General features: G+C 37.3%; 2 long non-coding RNA genes across 5 annotated transcripts in view; one reads left to right on the top strand and one right to left on the bottom strand.

The window, feature by feature from the left end:
- The window catches only part of LOC135304690 (uncharacterized), a 102441-nt gene that overhangs the window by 31173 nt on the left and 50757 nt on the right, over positions 1-20511 (bottom strand). The gene's annotated exons all lie outside the window — the stretch shown is intronic.
- Positions 695-19765, top strand: LOC135288403 (uncharacterized). The gene is made up of 3 exons (XR_010351531.1): positions 695-866; positions 2072-2147; positions 19637-19765. It is a non-coding gene; the product is annotated as an uncharacterized LOC135288403 (long non-coding RNA).

Genomic DNA, 20511 nt, shown 5'->3' with positions numbered 1-20511 from the left:
ATATAATGCATACACCAGGTTTTATTCAGAGTAAAACACATTAAATAACTAATTAAATTGTTGGAAGGAAACAGCTTTATTTTTCTTTTATATAACTTAATTCTCTTTTAAAAGAAATCTATTTTATTTTAAAGTTGCCTGCAACCAAGTTTAATGTTGATGAAAAAATCAATCATTTTAAAATTGTATGAAACTGTAGGAATGGGTGAAAGTGCCTGTCATTGCTACACCTGAGTCTGACTTAGCTGAGTTAGAAACATAACTTTGTATTTCAGCATAGTGATTCTTAGAGAAAAAAAAATCTCATGCTTCAATAAAATCTGAGAATCCATCAGCGGTGTTAGGCATTTTCTCAGAAGCACAGCCCCTCTCCTGTGGCCTTAGCAATGCAGTGGCATTCCCTCCCATTCCTTGTATTCAGGTATTCTACAAATAAAGATTTTCCCCCTCTGCAGCCAGTCATAAGACAGGGAAAGGTGATGCAGTAGGGTGTAAACCTGGACTGAGGGGTGTAGTTTGAATTCCATTAGCTTTGCCATCTGTTTCATCTCAGTAATACAAGGCACTGACAGATGGGAATGCTGATCTTGAGTTCATGTTGTTAAACACTGAGCCATTGACTAATAAACTTGCCGCCATTCATGACAAAATAAATTATTAAATTAACAGTAACACCCTTCTACTCTCCAGCTGGATACCTAGGTCCAGCATAGGAAGATCTATGATACCTGCATCCTTTGAAATGGCTCATCCCAAAGAGAGGAAAGAGGAGGGTTTCCTGCTTATCTGTCCATAAATGCTGGATGGCACCTCACTCCAGAGCTGGGCACAACAGAAAAGCAATTCCTGTTTGGTGCAGAGTCCAGGTAAGAGATTTGGTTGTGTCCACTTGCAGTGCACAGATCTTGATACATCTCAGAGTCCTGGGCTGCCCAAGAAGCATTTATTTTTGCTTTTTTTCTTACTGATACTTCCACAGGTGTGAGAGCTGAATGAATACAAGTAAAGCACTGCTAAACAAGTTTGTAAGTTATGGCTAATCTAACTAAGGGCCTTGTCTCAGGTGAGCTGTAGCTAAACACTTGGAGTTGACTGCCATGCAGATCTGAGATTCACTGATCCAAGTATATTTATTGTCTGGAGTTCTACATCAGAATCACCCTAGGCTCTTTCTCTATAGTCATTAAAAATAAAGAAATGCTTCAAGAAAATAATTAATGTCATGCTATAGTAGATATCTAGATACAGATAAATCATTATTTTTCTCTTTGTTGACATCAAAATGGATTTATTTCAGCAGAAATAATATCACATATCCCATGAAAACTAGCAGTATTTTTCAGATTATTGCTAACTTTCTAAAATAAGGAGTTTAAGACTGGTGTGTGTTTTCATACTCACACTGCATAGGTTATTTAACCTCTGATACCCCAGTTATGGACTCTGAGACAGAGACTTATGGGGAGGCTTACCTGTTTGATGGCCAGAGAAAGAGAGCTGATGCTTCCCAGGGCATGGCAACCCAGGTCAGGAGGGTGCTGCACTCCCAACACTGTTCCTGATGAATCTGCTTTCCCTTTAGATTTTCTTTGTTTAAGTAAAAGGATGATTGTCCTTGGGCCTCAGCTGTAACTGGCTAATATATCATGGCTTAAATTGCCTATGTGCTGGTCAGGAATATGTATGCAATAAGGATCAGTCTTGCATAGTGTGTGGATTGGCAGGTTTGGGCTCTTGAACAAAGAGAGTTTCCTTCCTGTTAGGAGAGCAATAATAGCGCACAGTATTTCAGATTATTTCTATGCTTGAGCAAAGCTGAAAGGGCCACTTGAAATAAACAAAATAATAGATTTCCCTACTTTTAGTATCTTTTAAACAGATAAACAGCAAATTCAATACTGACAAGTATATATGTACACACAACATGATGCAGCAGGAGTCAGTATTCCAGAAGAGGAGGTTTAGGCTCTTTCATTAAGCTTAAGAAGACCTCAAATTGGGTTTGCTCAGACTGCTTAGAAGTGAATCCTTTTGGTAGATATACTATTATGCAGTTCTCTCTTCTTCATAGGGATCCATGGATGCCATGAAATGGAAGAGGAAACATGTTTCACTGAACTATAAGCCTGAAAAATATAACTTTCCAGGTACTTCACTAACTCATTGTTGCAACAGCTGTAAATTAAGTCTCTGCTAATTACTGTGGTTGCACTTCTAAATTTCTTTTCTTTTGCTACATATATCTATATTTACTGTGAATGTTAATTGCATTTCTTTCTTCTTTTTTTTTAACTACAAATTCTAGAAAATAATTTCCTCTCAGTTCTGAAAGACAAGCAACCCCACCCCCATTTTAAATGACTTTATAATTATTAATTTTCTTAGAATACACATTCATGCTGAGGGAGGAGAGGGTAATACTATATATTCATATTAAATATCATTTTTGTCAAAAAGATTTCTTGGAAAAGTACAATGCATTATTAATTGTAAGTTCCTACAAATAAGAGTATTTCTGAAGGTGGTTTTTTTTTCAGTTTTGTAAGTTTGTACAGTTATTCCCCAGTAACAAGTCTGAGATATTACTTCTGTCTGTGGATATACCTGGACTCAGGTCTATTTCCTTTTCTGAAATCTGTAAGTAGGATTTTTATTTTTTTCTTCAACATTGTTAATTGGTCTTTTTTTTTTCTTGCCTAGCAAAAAAAAAAAGTAGCAGGGTATTTTTATTCAGTTCTCCCTCTCCCTTAGCATGTTGTTTGAGCTCATTCTGCTCTGCAGGGCACAGCAGAGTATTCCACTGGTGCATAAAGTGCACCTAAACAGTCACTTACTTGTATGAATTGTCTCTGAGAACTACCCAGTAAGCCAAGATTATCTTCCAGTTCTGTTCTGAAATCCAGACATAAATATGTCCATAATGCATTTAAATAAAGTTCTCTGTGATGTGATAATAACTCACTCATGTAACAAATGTGAGCCTTACCAAAATGTATATTATGTTATTCTATTGAAAAAAAAAAAAAAAAAGTTAATCAGTAAATTAAATCCTTGAGAAATTGATAAACATTTTATGGATTTTTTCTGGAACAATGGCCCAGTGAAAAGAGCAATTTTGCAAGGCAATTCATGAAGGGGAAAGAATATTGTAATGAAGCAGGAACATACTAACCCAAAACAAAATGGAAAGATCATCCAAGCTTCAAAGAGCTTATAGAATATAACAGGACGTAACAGTGTGAGAAAGTCAATTTGAAGAGCACAACAGAGAATGAAAGACCTTGGTACAGCAGAAGTATAAAAATTTCCTGTTATAGAATCATAGAATAGTTTGGGTAGGAAGGAACCTTTAAAGGCCTTCTGAGTCCAAACTCCCCTGCACTGCACAGGGACATATTCAACTAGATCAAGTTGCTAAGAGCCCTGTCCAGCCTGACCTTGAATGTTTGCAGGGATGCAGCATCTACCACCTCTCTGGGAAACCTGTTCCAACTTCCACTATCCTCACCTGTTCCTCTACTTTCGTGGTAAAAGTGTCTTCCTTATCTCTAAACTGAATCTACCCTCTTTTCGTTTGAAACCATTATCCTCTGGCCCTACTAAAATGTCTGTCTCCATCCTTCTTACAAGCTTCTTGTTCATTAAAGCTGTCTTTAAAAAGGATTTTTAAGATGGATTTAAAGTATGATGAAACCAGATGTTTATAGACAATTTCAATAACAAGAAGATGCAATAGAAAATTATTCTGTAGAAGAAAAATAGAGAGGGACTTGGGGAATCCTGGGAATGAAAATAAGTAGTATGTTTGACATAATGAAGACACAAGTAGAGAAATAGGAAAAGGGAAGCTGGGATTAAATTCCATTAGTGGCATTCTGAAGGAGGACAGTTGATAATTATTCTGTTCTTATACCTGTGAAAGGTGTTGCAAGGAGATGGCAAGCTGCCATTTTGACAAAAGCTGAAGTTGAAAACAGTATACAGAAAATCTGTATATATCTAACATAGTCTTGATTTGTTGATGATGAGATACGTCAAAATCTGATGATGTCAAAGTAAGCGTTGAAGCATGAAGCGAGGTGAGGGACAGAAAGTGGGTTGGGAGAAAGAAGGAAGGGCTGAAGTGTTAGTTGTTTATGTCAGAGAGACAAGATGAGAATTTAAGATAATCTTTAGGAGTATGGAATGAAAGCAGTGCATTGCCTGCAAAATGTTCAGAGTTAAATATGCATCAATGATTGAAGTTAACCTAAGGAATTATGGAGAATGAAGAGTTGTGACTGAACTCCAGGAAACAGGAATTTAAAGAAGGAAGAGTCCTTTGAAAGACACACCAAGTAACCAAGTAAAGAGTTACTAAAAACCCAGGAGTAGAGGAGGGGAAAGTCATAGGCTCAGAAAATGTAATACAGAGAAAATCTCATGGAGAAGAATATGGTTAACTGTCCAGGATGGTTGATGGGCAGAAATAGCGGGGTGATAGACAAGAATTATTGAGATCTGGCTAAGAAATGACCATTTGAAAATCTGGTACAAGGGTTTAAGCTGAAAGTGAGATATGAAAGTTGAGAGAGGGATGAGTGCAGCTGTAAAGGAAATGTGAAAGCCTCAGAATCAGGAGGATACATGGAGGAGAGGTGATACAATATCCCTGCTTTTGTACCCATCTTCCAGAGCAGCAACTGGCAGAATCTGGATGGCCCAGGAGCATGGAGAACACCACAGGACTTGCTCTACAGCTGCTTTAAGCAGCTCTTTCTCTCACACCACTGACAAACATGTTCACAGCTTAGAGCACAGAAGAGATGATACCCACTGCTGGCTGCCAGGCAGTGAGAGGTGCAAATTGTCAAACTGTTGAACTTTACAGAGGGTGGTCTAGAGATCTCCTCTCCAAAGCTTTCTAAAAAAAGTGCAGAGGTAATGTATTTTGAGAAAAAAGTCAAAGGGAAGAGCAGATAGACAAGGATTTGGAGGAGGAGATTACAGCCAAGTCAAGAGTAGATAATAGGTATCTGCTTATTGTGATGTAGTTCCAGTGCACTTCTCAGGGCTCCTGGGGTTTCAGCTCTGTCATACTCAGAGCACTTTGCCATCTGGACAGCAAATGGTGTGAAAAGGTGTTTAATTCTAAGTGGCAATCATATAGTACTGTGAGTAAACTATGGACTTAGCAAGAGGGAATAGCTGGTAGAAATCATATATTTTTATACCTCGAAAAAGTTTTAAGAAAGTTGATTAATGTTAAGACCTCCCTGAAATTCTACTTGGTGTTGAATTTTATAAATCATTTGTAATGTCCCTCAAAAAAGTTTCATCATCTGATAATACCATTGCTGAGAGGTTTCTTTTTATTTTTATCCCTTTATACCCTTAAAATACAAAAATAAATGGAATTGTAACTCTCTTCATCCACACATAACCTTGTATACTGCTGGCTTATTTATTCTGCTGTTTAGTGTTGAAAGCAAAAGTATTAAATTCTGTCCACAAGATGTAAAAAATGAATACAGCATGGGTTTGTCTATACACCACATTTAGAAACTGGGGTACCATAGACATCACCGAATGTTTCTTCTGTATTGCCATAGATTCCTGAATGGTATCATTGAAGATTAAACCTGACATTAAAAAAACTACAAACGTATTTGCTATTTAGGAACTAAAATCTGAAAATATTCTCCAATCCCTTGAGTAAAATTAAGCAATGTAATTTTACAAAGCTATGTAATTTTATGTAAATTTACATATTTATAGGTTAATATTTCACATGCTTTATTTACTGCAATGAAAATTTTAATTATACATTAATATGCCTATTTTCCTTTATATTTTTCACATTCTTTTTCATTATGCTTCCTCTACAGTTTATCTCCACCTTTTTGGCATCATTCCACTACTTTAAGCCAGTTATTCTCAGGATCAAGTAAACTTATTGTTAGCAAGTATATTATTTGCACACTTAACCTGAATTATTTAATATCTTGATTCTTCAGAATTAATATCATGATTCTAAAAAGTTGCACTGTGCTAATTAGAACTCCACTGTAGCATGTTATTAAATTTCTTTTTAGAGATTTAACACTGAAATACTTTTGTGAATGTAACTTTTTTTTTTTTTGAAAGGTGCACAAAACCCCAGTCCAGCGACAGAAATCTACACATCTTATCATCCTAAAACAATAAGCCTGTCATAGTTTAAACCCATAGTTTAAACTTAGTTGCTTAGCTGGCAACTAAGCCCCATGCAACCACTCCTTCCCTGGTGGGATGAGAGTGAGAATTGGAAGGATAAAAGTGAAAGAATTCATGAGTTGAGATAAAGACAGATTAAGAGGGAAAGGAAAAGCCACACCCACAAGCAAAGGAAAACAAGGACTTGATTTATCACTTCCCATGGGCAGCCACCTCCAGAAAAGCCAGGCTCTACCATGCCTAATGGTGACTTAGGAAGGCAAGAACCATCACAATGAACATCCCTTTCCTCCTTCCTCGTTCTCAGCTTTATATGTTGAGCATGACACCACGTGGTCTGGAATATCCCTTTGGGATCAGCTGTCCCAGCTGTGTCTTCTCTTTGTATACTCCCAGCCCCCTCACTGGTGGGGCAGTGTGAGGAGCAGAAATGGTCTTGGCTCCATACAAGTCCCGCTCGGCAATAACTAAAATATCTTTGTTTATCAACACTGTTTCCAGCACAGATGCAAAATACAGCTCCTTGCTAGCTACTGTGAAGAACATTAACCAAGCCAAAACTACCACAAGGCTTTTATTAGATACTTAAACATATATTTAAGAACTTTAGTTCAAGATCCTACTCTTTAAAATTCTGAATACCTGATCACCAGCACATTGAATGTTTTCTTACAAGACACAATGTTGTTTTAGATGTGACTGTGCAGGATATACTGCATATTGAATACAATTCAGCAAGCCTCACTCATTTTTGTCATTTTATAGAAAAATATGTGATAATAATTTTGTCTATTTTTGACAATTAGAAAAAAATGCACAGTTTTTAGAATAATTTTTCCCCATTTTTATATGGAGGCCTAGGCTAACCTTGAAAGTAATATTATGAGGCCAAGAAAAGTATCACAGTACAAAATTTTCCTTAGAAGTACTACTCCCAAGTTCCTGAAGATTTCTCACTTCATACTCGTTGTTGCCACCTATCCAGGGTCTCAAGAGAAAGCTAATACTTTTGTTTCTTATATTGCATTCCAATTCCATTAGTGACTTCATTAATCTATCTCAAAATGTATAGGGACTGAATCACTGCTTCAAACGGCACCATTTAAACATTTCTATTCCATGTCATATGTGTTGTTCCAAGTAACTCAGACACCTTGAATCTGAAGCACAATGATTTCTGCCGGAAACAGACCTTACCTGAGACTAAGCTCAGCTTACCAATCACACATCTCTCTAGCTTTATTTTTATGGGTGTCATGGTTTGACTCTGGCACAATGCCAGTGCCTCCATGAAAATGCACTTTCTCTAGTGGCTTCTGTGAGATGTGATCAGGAACAGAGCAAAGCAGGCTCCAACTTAGGAATAAAGGAAACAAACTTTATTAATTACAACATATAAAAGTAAAAGAAACAGACGCAGAATGAAGAATGAAAACCCTCCAAACACATTCCTCCTCCTCCCCTCCATTTTCTCCACAGAATGAAATAACACCATAGATTTCCACCTTGTCACCATCTCTCAGATAATCAACTTTCAGTCCATCACCACCCCTCAAATAATCAACCCTCAAATCCATCAGGGAGAGAGGAGCCCCCCCTTGCACCACAGGCTTCCCCCGGAAGCACGATTGAAACCTCTTGTGTTTCCGTGTCACTCGTGGCACCGCCCAGAGAACATCGGCCCTCATGACTTCTCCCCACCATGTCCAGTGCTCTCACCACTGCACATGGGCCAGGACTGCTTTTAGGGTTCCCCGTTTAAGGATGCTCCACCCAGTTCCAAAACAGCAGTCTCTCAACTTCAGGACACCAGTCCCCTCCAGATTTCACCCCCTGGGGCCAAGGGGCCTCGTGAACAGAGATCTTCCCCTCCACAGAGACAGAGGGCATCTCACACCTTCCTCAGCCGTCTCTGTTCATGCCACTGCTTCACTCTTGACTCCACAGTATTGCCTCCCCCTAAATACAGTCTCCGGGTCACAGAGAAAAACACAGTTCTGTCCATGGCCATACAAGAAAGAGTCCAGCTCAAGGCCACTCCATCATCTCTTCCCACCTAGGATTCTTCTCACCTATTCCAACTTTCCTCACACTTGCCCATTTCGTCATGCTTCATCTCTCTCTCCTCATTCTGATTCAGGAGGATCAGTATTTGTAAGGTTTCCATTATTCTACAAAGGGGTTTAAATCTTCTCCTCTGTCTGCCCAGAACTCCCACAGCTGCCGGGCACCTTCTCTCGCCGCATCCCCCACTTCTCCTTCTGGCCGGATGTGCTGCCAGTCCATGATATCAAATTCCAAGGCAGCACAGGCACTGGCTCTCTCTCTCTCTCTCCTGGGGGGTTGGGGCCCAATGCTTCTCAGGGTTCCTCCACCTTCCATCCTGCAAGGCCTTCACCCCCCTCCTCTGCCCGAGGCTCCGGCCTACCTCACCCGGCCGCATGGCTTCCCTCTCCCAGCCAACCCTGGCCGGGCAGGGGAGCTCTGAGCTCCTTCACGGACTGGGACCAAGAGAGAGGTCCCCTGGGAGTTCTTGCTTTTAACCCCCTGTATTCTCAGAGGTGCTCCATACCTTCAGTGGCCAAACCAGGTGCCAATATTCAAATCCCAGCACTGATTGGTTTGACCACAACCTCCCAAAAAACTCACTTCCTTCCTAACCTAGGACAATGGAGAAACAAGAAACACTCATTACCCTGATTTTGGTCCCTGACAGTAAATATTTTTTTTACATCTAAGGGTAGGTCACCTCATGATCTCTATACATAAAAAAGTGTGCCTGAAGCACACTTCAGATTTGTACAGAACAACATATTTTGCCCAGCGTATTCACTTGATCTTACAGGGGCATTTAAATGTATGAGACCATTTGTTGTTTCTTGCTGAGATTGCCTTGTAAATCATACTCTTTGTTTTGAGAGGTTTTATAGGCCATTTGTGGGTGGAAGTGAAGAATCAATAAATAGTGTAGCTATGTATGTGACGTATCGTAGGGCAAATTGACTGAAAATCTTAGACTGATGTAAAGAGATGAAAAGTACATGAATATACTGTTGGTAGATCTTGAAAATAGACTAGATTATTAAAGCTAACAGTATTGGCAAACAAGAAAACTGCAATTAATTTAGCCAATTCCTATTTCTGCTAGCAGAAGCCCAAATGAAAAGATGAACTGAACTGTGGAAAAATTCCAGACCACAGCCTCAGCCCAGCCATCTACGTTCACAAATCCAAATCAGAAGTGTGACTTCAGCCCCTCTGAGCTGTACTCCTTTCATTTGTTCATCCTGAAATTTGACTCTAGGCCTGAAATACTTCAACAATGCGCACTTTTACTTTCAATCATTTCTGTATTGGCCTCCACTTTGAGAATTACTACAGATAACTGATGCTTCTGCTTTTTATTACCCACTTGAACTTCTAGAGAAAGTTAAAGGTTTCATATCTTCTATAAATCACATACTTTTTAGTGAAACGGGTGCTAATAACAGACAATTCCTCAATATTCTTGGAAGCGTCTTGATCAATGAAACAGGTTTTCCTTGAATACAACTTAGCAGAACTTCTAGGCATATGTGAAAATATTTTCTGTATTCAAACATTTATTCCCCATCAAATGGTTTTCCATATCCTTCCTCCAAGGTAAAATACCTGCAGAACAGTGTATCGTAGTGTTCACTGTGAATCACCCAATGCAGCAACTGCTGTTTGCACTGGCTAATTTGTCCATTCAATTAAACCTGTTTGTAGACTATAACAATCCTTTTAGTTCTTTTATGAATCCTTTAGTTTCATTTATTGTCTTTGTTTGTTGTTTGGGTTTTAGCTATTTAAAATACAAACCAGATAGAATTGTGTGTGCTGGACTTATTTTTTTCATTGTTGCTGTTTACATCCTCTAACATGCTCTTGATCAGCTTTCAAAAGGAGGGTAGCACCTGCTCTGTGCTTTCAGAATCTCAGAAATCACAGTGACTTTCTACTAGAAAATACGCAAGGTGGATGGAGGTGCTCAGAGCTATAGCAGGAATAGATGTTCTGAGCTACTTTTAGAGATCTCTGACACTACTTTTGCTATGTGAATATCTCAGCCTAGTCCTGAAAATAGAACAGTGATCAGGGCGTAACCTGTGCTAGAGCTTAATATATCTTTTCAAGTAGTTCACAACTATTTGCCTCACCTTTGTCTTTATCTCTGACTACTTTTATGGTCTCATCCAAGACATACATCATTTGTTATTGCTGTTGTTCAGTGACTGGACTACAATATTTGTAAACAAGAGGAACAATGTAAAGGAGATATCTAGTTAGTTATATAAGTCCTTCCTTCCCTGCAATCTTATAAATAGCAGATATTGGCAGCATTTTTGAGAGCTTTGCTACTGATATACAATCTTTAGGAATAACCAGAATAGCTTATGGAAATACTTGCTAAAAACGAGTTTACTAGAGTCAAATTTCTATTTATTGTTATCTGAGAAAATAAATTCTTGGTTGTAATAATAAATGTGCTAACATGTTCCAACATGAAAGACAAGATCTGAAAATAAAATCTTAATGGGTAAATCCCATTCTGTCTACATGTCGCAATTGAAGACACAGGGATGAAGAACAGAAACTTCTGATTAATAATTTTGGTCATTTCCATCTCCAATATCTAATATCAGCATCTTATAAGTATATATTTTCCCAATAACAGCACTAAAGAATATATTTGATAAGCTAGTATAGAGTTTGCTAATTTGAGATTTCTACTGCTTTTTTCATTGAGGTCCTGAGTAAATTTCTAATTTCTAATTTCTTTAAATTATTATTTCAGTATAATTCTTGCATGGTATGGACATGAGTGTCTTTAAGACTGAGAAAACCTCATACAAGTATAATAGCTTTAAATTCACTGTTCAACTTTGCAAGATATAATATGTATCACATCTATTCAAAATTATATTTTCTCTGATAAGTGCTATTATTCTGGGCTTTTCTCTTTTTTTCTTTTTTTCTTTTGGTGAAGGGTTGTTCTCTAGGCTTCACTTTTGATTCCATTACTATGACCCATCAGTCTGCGATATAGTGCAGGAAACAAAAAATGTAATGACAGGTTTCTGTATCGTTGCTGTCTTTTTGTCCCTATCATTCTAGAGAACTTTCTTTCACTTTTCAACTCTTTAGGTTTATGGCTGACATGTACACTGTCATGTTTAATCTTACTGTTATCTTCTGTTCTGAAAAAATATTGCTATTTTACAACATCTTTTCTGAGCCTACTTCTACTAATATGATAGTTAGAGGATATGGGTTATATCCATGGCCTCTCTTATTCTCTTAACCAAAATTTGTCTAAACATTCTTTATAAAGCTGTAATGAGATTTAACGAGCAACACACTTATATTTTGTAGTGTTAATGTTTATGTCTAGTAAAGCAGGCAATGAAGCTGTACTTCATTTCCAGACTGTAGAAAAAGTAGAATTAACCCTTCAATTCAAAAGATGAAAAGTTTCCAAGTATAAATACAGGGAATAAATAAAAGTTTTTCAGTCAAGAGATGAAAATACATTTGTGCAAAAGGAAGCAAAAGTCCCTCTGCTCCACTCTTGCCCTAAGAAAACACATTGTGCAGGTGTATATTTAGAACCCGGGACGGATGTCATATGGTGGGTCCCTCAGGCTGCCTGACAGAGAGAAAACTGTTAAAGAAGGGGTAACAGCTGCTTCCAGTAAAACTACAATGAAGATGGAAGTGGATTAAACCCAAATTTGCTGCCCAGATCTCAAAGGAACAAGTCTGGAAAAAAGGCATCCAGTGCCTGAGGAAATGGCTTAATACCATGAAATGAGAGAGCTCAAATAATATATCAAAGACAAATTACAAGATACTTGAGAGACACTCTAGGTTGGAACTGCCCAAACTTCTCAGACTTTGTGCAGTAGACCATTCTGAGAAGCGTTATACCAGCAAGTTATCTGCCTGGAAATATGGGTAAATCAAACAAATGTTTACAAAAATGCCAACATGTCACAGCTGGAATATTGCAGTAAGCACAGGAAATCACACAGTATCAGTCTGCTACACAAACTACCCAGCTATATTTGGTTTTATATTTAAATTATATATGGATGTATAAAGAAAGGCTCTTTCAAGAGACGCTCTTGAAAGGCACAAAGATTTTCATTATTGTTTTGATGAAATCAAAATGTTCCTCTTTATACCAGTGTCAATAAAATACAGAAAAGACTGTGTTTCAGTGCTTTTGTAACCAACTAAGGATCACATCGTCTGCATTCACCAGTTCTGCTGTGTTTTGATTTTACTGTTAATACAGAACTTTGTGCTCCAAAAAATGCAAAGAGATTATTTCTTTTTTTTTCCCCCCTCACATGACTACATGAATGCATGAATTGTAGCCTTTACTGGTTTACGAATTACAGTTACAGAGGAATATTATTTTCATTACATACTGTTTAGGAAGCATATTTGGAAGCACCGGTATACATAGTTAATGTATGGGAAGAAACCACTTGGCTGGAAATACAATTAAAGAAATTAATCTCATTCAGCTGTCTTAAGCCCTAACCATGCCTAGGGATCATTTGTTTTTTATTGTTCTATACTGGCTTTAAATTAGGGTCTTTGAGCTGAGATTGGCTAGGAGGAAGATGGTATACAGATGGAAATGGACCAAAAAATCAAGGACAAATACCTAAGCCTGATCCACAAGTTTTGTTGCCTAGTATTGTCAGTGTAATGTGAGAAAATCATACTCCAGCTGAAATAATTCTTCTTTCCTCACATAAATGCAGCCTTTTCACCAGAATAGTTTTGCCAGCTTATAGCATATTTTGCATGGAGGTAGTAAAACTACTGAGGGAGAAATTCCTTCTGCTAGTGTATACAATCCCTGCTCTGAAGCACTGCTGACATAGTTATGGCAATGTAACTACAGAAAAACTGACAGCTTCTCAAGTTAGACTGTATTTATAGCTCTAGGTTAGAAAGAGATTGAAAAGGCCATTAACACTTTTATGTAAAATGCACTGTAAATAATATTCTCTGTAATTTCTTCTAAAATTATGAGGAGCACTCACAGTAAGGACTCATTTAGGTGGAGCTCATGAATGAGCCTTCATGAGTTGGTAAAACACAGACCAACTAAAATTCAAACAATATTTATTTCACATAAATTTGTGTTTGAGACGAGGTTAAAGATTGTCACCTACTTAATCTAGTGATTATCTGACCTTGAGTAACAGCAGCAGCTGTCACCAATAGTGGCCATCAGTTTTAAGAGGTACTTTGTGATGTACCTTTGAAAAGTCACTTTTTCTTCCATATTATAATCTTCCACATGCTGGAGATGGAAAAAGTAAAAAAGGGTTTAAATGTAACAGGGTTTTACTTGGTGTTAGCAACACAGTTAGTAAGTATCTCTGACAGTAGCCTGCAAGCTGTGAAAATATATGCTGAAGAATTTGTAAAAGGAACAAACAAGTATTCTAAAGTTGAAATTGTTTTGGATCTTCAAAATGAAGCCAAAGTTTTTAAAGGTTGATACAATAATTTTACACTTAATCTTTATTTCCTGAGATCAAGAGCAAAAATCTGAAAACAAAGAGTTTGATAACTGTGATCTTCTGATATTTTTGATCTATTAATAACCAGGAAATTGCAATAACATTTGAAAATCTGTTTTGAAAATCACATAGATTAAAGAAACTGAGAAAAACTTACAAAAAGAAAGAAAACTTCAGACTACCAGTGCAAAAATTGTTGATAATGACAAGCATTGTGATTTTGAATGTTTGTTAGGACTTATGTGACAGTAACATAGGGGATTCAAGTCCAGCACTACTTTTGCCTGTTATCCAGGTCATTAGAACTGTGTTGAAAATGTCTCCTGTGCCTTCGTGCATTCTCAAGCCCAGAATGCCTTTTCAGTTCTTTGTGAGTGTGATGAGAGTGAGATTTTGCAGATTTTAGAGATTAACTCTGCAGAAGTGAAAATACCAAAAATCCTGTTAAGGAGGGTCTTGACTTTAGGAAGTGGGAGACTCAGACTTGGTTATTTCCCCATAAGTATTTTAGCCACCTGGTGATTTATTAATATGGACCAAGCTTGTTCAGCTCTTTAGCTATCTCTTCAAACTAATCGAGTAGTCAACCACTGATAAGTATTTTTTCACACCCCAGGTGACCTACTGATTTTTGCAATCATTGGAACATAAAATCACATGTTCTGATCCTTTAGCTGTAAGTAAGGACTGAGAAAGGAACTGATTCCAGAACCAAGCAGTTCTACCCTAATCCCAAAGAATATACATGTTTTTAATATATATCCCTGAAATGCCTTCATGAGGAATTTTGATTATTATGGAACTTGTCTTCTGATGAGAGACCAAAAAAAAAATCTTTCTTAAAATAAAACTCCAAATGGACCTGTACTTGAATCTTTGCAATTCTACTTGTTTGTTTGCTCCAGTCTTTCTTCTCCAACTTCTATCACTCTATATGCTCTGGACCAGAAGTTAATCAAGTTTCTTTTTACATTCTTTAAAGTCCCAGAGGAAATATTCACACAGGATTTATCTTGTCATTTCAGTTTACTCCCTCTTTACAGAAGGAAAGAATAAAATAAAAGCCTATTATGCACATTCCTGTAGAATGTCTACATGAAAAGGGCACATTGCATATTTAGACCACTCATGACTTTACAAGATGAAGGCTAAGTAGATTTTTGGAGTAGTTCTAATTGTACTATATTGTACTAAACTGTACTGTATAACTGTGTAATCAAATACAGCATAAGCTGTTGCTAGTTCCTTGCAAGTACCAAACATCAAAACCAGTAACTAATAAGATATGTAACTACAAATAGGGAGCAACAATTGTAAAGTACAAAAGTGTTAGACATCATTGCAGCTCAAATCTTATCAAGTATACATTAAAATTCAGTGCTGTAGAGAGGAAATAGCACAGTGTCTTTTAAACAGCAGCCTATATCATAGTAAAGAAGAGTAGAGAGATTTTTGCAAAAGCTGTCAATTTTTGCAATGTATATACCACCATATACATAAAGGGTAATTTTCTCACAATGGATCTGATACATAATATTTCAGAAAGCAGGCTGATGCACTTTATTCTGGTATGTCAAGTCTCTCACATAAAGGAGCTTCATTTTTATATATAGGAGAACAAATACTTTGGTGTGCAAGGTTCAGCTCCGAAGCTCATACTGTCATAGATTTTACATGCTGTAAGAACAATGCAATGAACCAGTCTGACCTTTGGACACTGTTTAACCTCAAAAGCTCTGTTTCCTAATTCCTGCACCATAACAAATAACCCGTGGTATTAGAACATATGCTTGAGAAAGACATCTGACCTCAATTTTAAAGTTCAGAGAGTATTTGCTATCTATTTATCACTGTATTACTGTAAGGCTCAAATAAGCTTCAGTCAACAGTTATGATCTGCATTCCTTAGCATTTGTCCCTATGTTTCTTTCCCCAAAAACAGCCATCCAGATCAACTTTCCTTCCTCAGAAGAATACAGACTTCTAAAGCAAAATATTCCTTTTTCTGATGGAACTTTTCTATTTATAACAATGATTTCTAGCTGAAATATAAGCCACTTTGAAATTAATGTACATTTTGCCGTTGGCTTGATAGCCCAAGGGTCTACTCCTGAAAAAGACTTTGGAAGTTTGTAAGAGGATGCATCACTGATGTAGTTCTACTTTGTTCCAGGTCATTAGCAAGCTGATTTGGAAAATCACGGTGTTATTGCTAAGGAGAACCACTTTTAATGCTCTCCTGGTTAGATTGGACATCTTCTTTATAGATGTACATCTCAGAGAACTTATATAATACAATGTACTCTCATTTCAGATCTAAATAATTAGGAAAAGTGCTAAAAAGGCACTTGAGCTTGAAAATCTTACCCATTCCTCTAAGACATTAATTAACTATGTGTATCCCTGTCAAAGTTCAATGATGCGACTACTGCCATAATATCCCAAAAGGGTTGTAATTCAGCAGAGAAGGTTTAATCTCTTAAGTATAGGCTTAATCTCTTATGTATATACTTAAACACATTCCTATCAATCAATAAATTAAAAGTAGTTTTATGTCCTATTGACTTTGTAGGTAATTACATTCAGTTTTTAATAGTAAAGCAAACACAAAATTGGAACACTAAATTTCTGATGTTTATTATTTCTGTTTCTCCAACCATCTCCAAAAATGAGGAAAAAAAAAAATAACAAGTATAGGTTATAGCATCTGTTGGAGAACTGAAATGTTCCATAGGATCAATTTACTTAATTATTAACTTTCACCATTTTGTAACAATGACCGCAGGGCCATCCCTGCCGGGCCTCTCCTGCCCCGTCCCTGCTCCCGCTGTCCCCTCGGGGCTCGCAGCGCTGTTTCTCGCTCGCTTCCCCTGGCTCAGCCCTGGCTGCCGGGCAGCGTATTGCCCTCCCTTGGCCAGGCTTTCCCCGGGGCTGAGGGGCTCAGCCGTGCCCTGCGCTGGGGCCGCTGCAGCCGCCGGCACCGCCTGGGGCCGGCCCGGGCAGCGCCGGCACATCCAACATCTTGCCACATAAAGAGCGTTTTCGTGGGTTTCAATGCTTTTCATTATCCTTCCTCCAGGTGACATAGCAAAATATTGTTCCAGCATTAAAATTAACTATGTGTAGCTTTGCTAATGTGTACTTAACACAAGGGCCTTGTGTAGCTAGGATTTAAAAAGAAACCCAAACAGTATTTGCTTAAGTTTTGTAATTTATTGAACAAGTAAGGCTAATGGGAAAAAAAAAAGAAAACAAACAAATAAACAAAAACCCCCACAAACTAGAAATATGTCATATTTACTGTTTGTGATGAAATAAATATTTTTATCAGAATCCTCTGTTAGTTGAATTATGTCCATAAAATGTTGGGTGTTTTATTATTCTTCGCTTTTAACTTTTTCCTTGCACTGGTAGTCATGCACTTGGATGCCTATCTGTTTGTAGTCCAAAATTCAGTAGATATTGTTTTAACAAAATGAATTGTGGAGCTGGAAGTGAATTACTAGTTTTGCTATTGACTTTCTGGAGGACTGTCAAACCTTATCAGTATTTAGAAGATACTTCCCAGCCAGGGAGGAGAACAAGACCAATACTCATATGCAGGGAGCAGACTTTTTCTGAGTGGGAAATGCACTCATAATCCTGTTTTCTCTCTAGCAGACAGGCATTAAAATTGAATTAAGAAGACTTCAGCTCTGCTTTCAGTTAAGATACTGACACTATTTGGAGGAAATTCTGTTCTTCTGTTCCTCTGGCTTTCCTTTGCCTTGGCCATTAGATGATGACTTTTTCTTACCCTGTACTTGAGCAACAACTCACAGGCAATTCTAACCTACTTATAGCTGCTACTGTAATAATAAATAGAAAGAACAAACAAAATAGATAAATGTAGAATTTCAAATATCTAGACAAGCATTATATTTTGGATATTAGTTCAGGGAGAAGTTTCATGAGAGATTAAGTAACTCTAAGTGTCAGTGCACCCTTTGTTCTGGCACATTAGCTTATCTTGGCTCTCTGATATGTCAGTTCACTTGCAAAGTCAGCAGAAAACTAACCCAAAAAAGAAACAGAATAGATTCTTGAAAGCTCAGTAAGTTGAATTGATTCATTGGTAGGCCAAATGAAAGCTGGAGCTGCTACAAAAGAAGAGGGAGGAAGTGGGGAACTGTTGTAGCCCGATTTAAATCTGTTTGTGCTGCTCCACGATTATTTTAAATTGCACAAGAAAAATAAACAGTTCAGAATGCTTAACAGAAAATGAATGTCAGCCATTTTGATGTCTTTTATAATTTTATTTATAGATATTCAATAAGTATTATTTTTGTTGAATGTAGACTTCAGATTAGTCTGAAAAATAAGCTGATTGACTATTTGCTAGAATTTTAACATCAGCAGCATAGAAAAGTACAATTTTTTGTGTAGTTCTCCCTCACCTCTAGTTTCTGATCCCAAACAGAGTTGGTTGAAACTTGTTTTCCCCTCTATCTTGTAAAGAAAAATAAAACCAATAGAAAATTCTTTATTTTTATCACTTACTTTTAGTGGACATTGAGTACTATAAATATAGCAGCAGCAAAAAGATAAGAAAAAGGTGGATTCACTGTTCAGTAGGGTAAGGAACCTGTTGATAAAGGACACAGAAAAGGCCAAAATTATCTATGCTTTTTTGATTTTTCTTTTTTTTTAAGTGGTGGAATCTGGTTTTATGTTATTCAACTCCTTGTACTGCTTGCAGTCTTTGCAAGTGAAACAGTAACCACAGCAGAAAAAACATATTGGGGAGCACCTGGGTCATCTAGATGTACAGAAATTGATGGGCTGCAGAGGGATTGCGTCCAGGGGTACTGAGGGAACTGACTGATGTCACTGCAAGATCTTTACCATAATGGAAAGGTCATACCAATCAGAGAACTTGCTGGAGTTTGAAAAGACCAACATCACAGTCATTTTCAAGAAAACAAGAGGAGGAACTAGGGAACTGCAAAATAGTCAGCCTCACCTTAGTCCATGACAATGTTATGGAGCAAATCCAGCAGAAGCCATTTACAAAGGCATGGATGACAAGACAATGATGAGGAACAGCTCTCATGAATTTAGCAAGGGGAAATATTCTCTTGCTAAATCATGTTGAAAAGGCCATCTCTGTGAACAGGGAGAGCAGATGTTGTTTTCCTTGACTTCAGCAAGGCTCCTGACCCCATCTACCATGGTGTCATTATAGGTAAATCAGTGATACAGGGACAGGACAAGAGGACTACAAATGAATGGAAATTTGGAAGGATGTCTGGCAGCTGCTTGTTTAATGATGTTCTTTAGGGACTGACTCTTGCATCAAAACTGTTGAATTACTTTATTAATGACATGGAATATGTCACAAAATCGAATCTAGCCTTAGAAATTCAGTAAATACTAGGCCATTATGCTGGACGGCAGGGCTGCCACTGTGATCTAGACAAGCTTGGAAAGATAGGCTGATGGGGATTTAACAGGAGAGAACAAAGCAAATGCAATTTCATACCGGTAGGGTAGAATAATCCCACTCAACAGTACAAGATGGCAATTGGCTGATTAGGAAACAGCAAACCAAAGAAGAGTCAGCAATGTGCCTTGGAGAGAATATGGCTGTCCACACACTGGGACACTACCATGCATGAGCAGCATGGTAGCAAGCAGGCCATGGGATCCTTTCCCTCTACTCAGCATTTGTGCAATTGCATCTGCAACCTCATAACTCTGCTTTGAGTAGAGGTTCGGACTGCATGACTTCAGGGGGTCGCCTCTAGCCTTAAGCACCCTGTGATTCTAAATTCACATACTACCTAATTATTATGACCAATGCTATCCACCATTATATTTGTTTTTCCTAGATGAAGTGTCCTTTCTGGGTGCTCAGAGATTTGAAGAATTTGAATCCCAATTAATGGAAGTACTACAATCTAGAGAGTAAAAATCATTGCAGAAGTGCAATGGTGTTGAAATTATTGATCATCTCTTTCTAGTGTGAGTATTCATGTAGCACTAACAAGATTCACCAAATTCTGTCCTAGGTGGCTACATTTAAAATATGGAATGGATTCTGTTAACACTCTTTCCCTTTCAGATGTTTGTATTCCTCCTAAACCACTGGAATGGACACTTGAGGACATTACATACTCTTACCCTCTTTAAATTTTGATGAGTCAGTATAATTTTATCCTTCTATAAATAAGGAATTCTTGCCTATTCTTTATATCTAGTGACAGTTTTTCAAGTATATACCTATCATTAATTTATACCTTTGGTTTCTGTACTCTTGAAGAACTTTCTTTTATCTGAAATACTGATTGCAAAATTAAGAGTCAAACTTTTCACATTAACGTACTGAAGAGTTATAATTGATACCTTTCTGTACAGCCTTTTGAGATGTCACAAACCTCTTGTTAATCAGATGACATTTTGTGATTGAGAATGTTTTTTTTATACATTCCATAAAACAAGATTTTGTATAAAATGCTAGATATCAAAAGCATAAAGAGCAATCACTATTATTATTTTTCTTTAGATTAAAATGTATAACTGAAATTTTTGCATTGTTCCCACAATAGAAATACATTGCATAAAGATTTAGTAATGAAAAGAACCTGCTCTTTCTTCACTGAATAGAACTGTGGAGTATACAGTACATATAAAAATGAAAAATCTCATTTTTGTTGCAAAAAACTGAATCTACAGAGAATTATTAAATAGTAGAGCCACAGCATAA

Source organism: Passer domesticus, chromosome 1 (assembly GCF_036417665.1).
Source record: "Passer domesticus isolate bPasDom1 chromosome 1, bPasDom1.hap1, whole genome shotgun sequence".
In the NCBI taxonomy this organism is placed as follows: Eukaryota; Metazoa; Chordata; class Aves; order Passeriformes; family Passeridae; genus Passer; species Passer domesticus.
Note: the sequence above shows the minus strand (reverse complement) of the source record. Positions and strands in the feature narration are given on the sequence as shown.